We start from the raw sequence: 5,492 nt of genomic DNA, 5'->3' as shown, positions 1-5,492 counted from the left end.
GTGGGTAACGTATTAAACCAAACAGATTGTTGGGTATGCTCTCAAGTACCTCAGGGTCATAGCAAATCAGGGCTAGTACCATTTCCTTTAACGTTAGGGGAGGTACTTGAGCTAAGTGGTGGGAGACCGGTGGACCGGAGGTTTAACATCTCCAGCCCTCCTAGTTTGAAGCTCCACCAATACCATGTGGATAGGTCCCTCTTATGTTTCAATATCTCCAATCCCCGTAAACCGGGAAATTGGGAAGTGTCATGGAGCAACCTTACCATGACCTTTTCACACAGAGCAGATAGAATGCCTACAGATACAGAGCTTGTACGCCACATAGCCAGTAGAGGAAAATCTTTCCGGTACCGATATACCTTAGGAAATAGGATTACGAGAGTTGGAGAAGTATCACCAGGATACTGTGCACATATCGTACAAACTGATACATGCATTAAGCAGATGGAAGAATTAGGGTCAGGAGAGTTCACCTGGAAGGTGTGTAATATGGTAATGTCCTTCTCCGTCCCATATGTTCTCCCCGATGATGCATATTTCATATGTGGGAGAAAGGCGTACAAGTGGCTTGCCCCAAACTCTGAAGGATTGTGTTATATTGGAAAAGTATTGCCTGAAGTGATGACTATAACACATGACAAAATGAAGGACACACACCGTGGTGCCCAAGCTCCTTATACTCACACTCATTACGAGCACCGAGTTAAAAGACAACTGACAGAAAGGTTAGAGCATCCGGCCTCTGATCTTATCCATGAATCCACCGGGATTCAGGTTCTGGTAGCGTTAGATTTCACTCGCACCGCTCGAGGAGTGATGAATTATAGATACATTTCCGCACTCGCCAATTTGTTAGATAATATCACTGAAATGTATGATGACACGTTCAGATACACTGGAAGAGAACTTCAAGCTTATAAAACAGAACTAGTTCAGCATAGGATGGTTCTTAATTATCTTACAGCAGTAACAGGCGGATATTGTGTTACATTGGCAACACAGTACGGCATAAAGTGTTGCACGTATATCACAAATAGCACCGAGGATCCGGTAGAGGTCATAGACCAAAAGATGGACGATATTCTCCAATTAAAATGGGAATTTCGCCGAAAACACAATCTCACCCTTGCTGCTGTAGGTAATGAGCTGACTGGTTGGGTGTCATGGTTGAACCCGCGAAATTGGTTCTCCGGTTTAGGAGACTGGGCTCAAGGAGTCATAATGGATGTTGGAAAGTTTCTCCTATGTATCTTAGGTGTTGTTATATCTATTGGATTGATATTTAGATGCGGGCAGGCTTTAATGAGGTGCAAACAAAGTACAAAAGTGATGAGCTTGAGGAGTGAGGAAACTGTAATTAACCTGGATTTGATTTATGACCCAATGATAGAAACCAGGATGTGATGAAAAATGCGATTATACGGTCCGTTTCTTTCACCTGTTTTTCTGCTTTTCCCCAAGATACAAAGACCCCCTTGGACGAGGAAGTTGACGAGACGCTATACAGACAACAGACAAGCACCAAAGATGAAGTTTTGACCACTTGAGAAATGGACATTTGATGAACTTTGCCATGGATCCCCAGTTTCCCTAGTATTTTTAAACTCACGCTAGCCCAACATTTTTTGTAAATCTGATGGCACTGACAAAGCTATTTGCTCATGCCCAAGGAGCAATACAGCGCAAAGAAGACGACTCTCAACAGATACCGAACAAAACTTCAACAACAGATGTACATTTCCCTGACATAGAATACCCCCGCATTTACCGTAATTATGTCTTTTCTTCATTTCTACAACCCTCAGGTAATGACACACATAGTATAGGGAATACAGGCACAGATATCAGCAATCACATATTCCCCCATTCATGTATCATCAACTAAAATGTGCTCCCCATTTTGTTCAAAAGCCGAAAAGAGCTCGGTAAAGTTTGACAGCCCATCCACAGACCTGAACCACGGGATAAGAAGGAATTCAAATGTATACTTCGCAATACCTCGAAGCTTGATTTACCACACGTACGGCACGATGATACATGACCCTCCAAACATGGACTCATACACACATACTTCTGCTATCTCACTAGGTCATACCCTCTTCACACCTACTCCTCTCTTCTTCCTTACCCAACCATGGAAATGAATTAACCCCTGACTTATATTTTTCTCCTTTTAGAAATGTTTTGAAGGTGGCAGTTATTATTGACTGCCAAAGGGTGGACTGTCAAAGTCAGAAAAATATCCCCATACACTCTGCCATATTTGCACCGCACACTGGTCTGCGCTGCGCATGCGTACGCTCTCCCGTGAAGGCGCATACCCGCAATAGCGTGCACCCGCGGACGCACGGTATGCGTATTTACGGTAGAGTTTATGTAACCGTGGCGTGCGACTCATTCGTTACATATTTTCACAATTAATGTAGTTTGTAGACCATGGTCCCTTTGATAGATTCTGAAAGTTTGGTTAATATAGAATGTCCCTGAACGGAGGAATCCCTCTTTGTATTGTGCGAAGGGTCTAACAGGAATCATACAGCAGTGTTTGGTACCCATCGGAAGAGTATTTAATTAACAATATTCCGGTGTTGGTTTGGAGCGTACTAATCGCTCGTGCGGATAGTTATGGACATAAGAAGTTTATGTCCATTTCTATTATTTACTCATACTCAGGTATGCGGCGGGAAACCTAGTTTCCCACCCACCTGAGCTGTTTGAAATCGTCACAGCCCACCTGTATGAATCACCCTATGACCTTTTGTTATAATGCGAAGCCGAATTCCTGCGTCCAATGAACAATGAGGTTGTAGGGACCATTAGATTGCATTGTGTGAGTAGCATAAAAGACGGGCCTGTGGCATCCAGCTTTCACTTCTCATCAAACGGTTCTCATTGCTGATAATCGGGAAGCTGGATGTCCAGAGGCGCATGCGATCATACCCTTTGTGCGTAAGTTTTTCTCCGTAGTCATATTGTCTTACTGTGAGCCAATCTCTCTCTCTCCGTCTCTCTCTCTCTCTCTCTCTCTCTCTCTCTCTCTCTCTCTCTCCCTTCTCTTTCTCTCGTATCTCCCATTGACTAGTATTGTATTGTATTAGATCAGCATAGTATTGTATTGTATTTCTTGTATAGTTATTCGGTTAGGAAGTCTCTGTTATATTGTAGTGTATCATTTGTACTGTGATTCTTTTTACAAGTATAATAGTTATAATACAGATAATAGGCTTTGGACCCTAAACCAGTATCTGTGTATTTCCTATAGTTTTAAGTGTTCACTTGAGCGTCGGTGACGCTCAAGCAGCTTTGTAGTTAGTCAGGTTACACAAGGTTGCACTTACACCCTGTATTCACATTAAGGTATTCTGTGTATTTCATTGTTAAAAGGTTTAGACATAAAGGTATAGCGTTGTGAGCGTCTGCGCCGCTGGTGATCTCCTCGTGGTCTCGAGCGTCCGCTACGCCATAGCGAATCATTACTCTAGTCATCACTAATAACGTGCTGTCCTGTGATCACTGGGCCGTGAGCGAACGTGACGCTTGAGCGTCTCGCCTACGGCTAAGCGATCGTTACGCAACTAGCGTACCCTTACGGTACTTCTTAAGTAAACAGCGTACTGTATTCTTAGACTTCATTAAGGGTTGTTTATACGACAAAGGAATTTAACATTGTCAGAGTGAACCCACTTGTGGCTGAACTTACAAAGGCGTGTCCCCATCGGGCCTAGCTCCGCCTGTGGAGCCCCAGCGACATGCGGTGGATTTTTGTAGAGGCCGGGGAGGACTTCTGTTCCTGGGGACTAGCTGTGTTGTACAGCTTCTTTTCCTCTGCCCCCGGCTCTGACAAGAAAGGATGCACCTCCGACTTTCTTGTTTCTTTATTCGAAAGCTGCATTTAATAATGTCGTGCTTTCCTAGGCTGTGCAGGAATATAGGGCAAACTAGTAGAATTACCCACTATAGCTGTGGAGAGCAGGCCCGAGAACCTCTCTCCACACAATCCTCAGCCTTCCATATGCCTCTTAAGTCGGCATCATCTGTCCAATGTATATTCTACAGGACACGTCAAGCAGAAATCGACATAGCTTTGACTCTAGGACCCAGTATACTCATGTCCCTTTGGGCATGCTTTATAATTATATATCTATCACTTAAGACAGCATCTTAATATATTTATATGCATACTAGGGTCTCAATCTCTGCTGATAAGGTACCTGTCCACGCTGCCACAGCGCTATAAACCCCTGCCGACACAATCGCCGGTCTGGGTAGTATAATAGAATGTGCACACTATCTGCAGGATCCCTGAGGATAGCTAATGCTACCTTCTGTGCAAACATGATACCCTAGGGGAAGATTCTCAACACATCCTGGCCCTAGTGGGAAAAGGATACAGTCTGAGAATTCTCTTGTGGGAAGCTGCCGTCTCTTGTCTGGAGATTCCCGCTCTTTTTACTCATGAGAGGAGTGAAATTTACCACAGCATTCTTCCCCTTAACATGTGTACTCTCGTGTCAGGGACAGATGAGTCATCAGTGATATGCAAATCATCTTTTATTCCAATAATCATATATTGAATATTTATTTAGCCCTCTTGGCTGTAACTTTGCATTACCGTAGTCGACAGTGGAGTTAAACTCCGTGTCGATACCAGTGTTTGTTAATTTGGATAGTGAGCATAGAGAGACTCTGAAGGTCTCTGTGACATAGGGACAGACCAGGGTAGATTTCCTTTCTGTTCCCTAACCATTTGTGCAATAAGTTTACCTCAGCACTTACACATATCCAAACAGGTGTCGGCGTTGTCGACGGAGACACCCTCCCACACACATATCCGCTCTATCACCTCCTTAGAGGAGCCTTTTACCTCAGACATGTCGACACATGCGTACCGACACACCACACACACAGGGGATGCTCTATTCGAAGACGGTTCCCCCACAAGGCCCTTTGGAGAGACAGAGAGAGAGTATGCCAGCACACACCCCAGCGCTATATAACCCAGGGATTACACTCTAACTCAGTGTTTACCCAGTAGCTGCTGTATATACAATTTTTGCGCCTAAATTTATGTGCCCCCCCTCTCTTTCCACCCTTTGTGTACCAGGATACTGCAGGGGAGAGCCTGGGGAGCTTCTTTCCAGCAGAGCTGTGATGAAAAAATGGTGCTGGTGTGCTGAGGAAGAAGTCCCGGCCCACTCAGCGGCGGGCTTCTGTCCTTTTATGTACTTTAATGGTGGTTTTTTTTTTACACATATAGTGCTAGACTGTATTATGTGTGTTTTTATTGCCAAAAGGTAATCTAATTGCTGCCCAGGGCGTGCCCCCCCAGCGCCCTGCACCCACCAGTGACCGGAGCGTGTGGTGTGCTGTGGGAGCAATGGCGCACAGCTGCAGTGCTGTGCGCTACCTTATTGAAGACCGGAGTCTTCAGCCGCCGATTTTCTCCTGGTTCTTCTGTCTTCTGGCTCTGCAAGGGGGACGGCGGCGCG

This window comes from Pseudophryne corroboree, chromosome 1 (genome assembly GCF_028390025.1).
Source record: "Pseudophryne corroboree isolate aPseCor3 chromosome 1, aPseCor3.hap2, whole genome shotgun sequence".
NCBI classification, from domain to species: Eukaryota; Metazoa; Chordata; class Amphibia; order Anura; family Myobatrachidae; genus Pseudophryne; species Pseudophryne corroboree.
Note: the sequence above shows the minus strand (reverse complement) of the source record.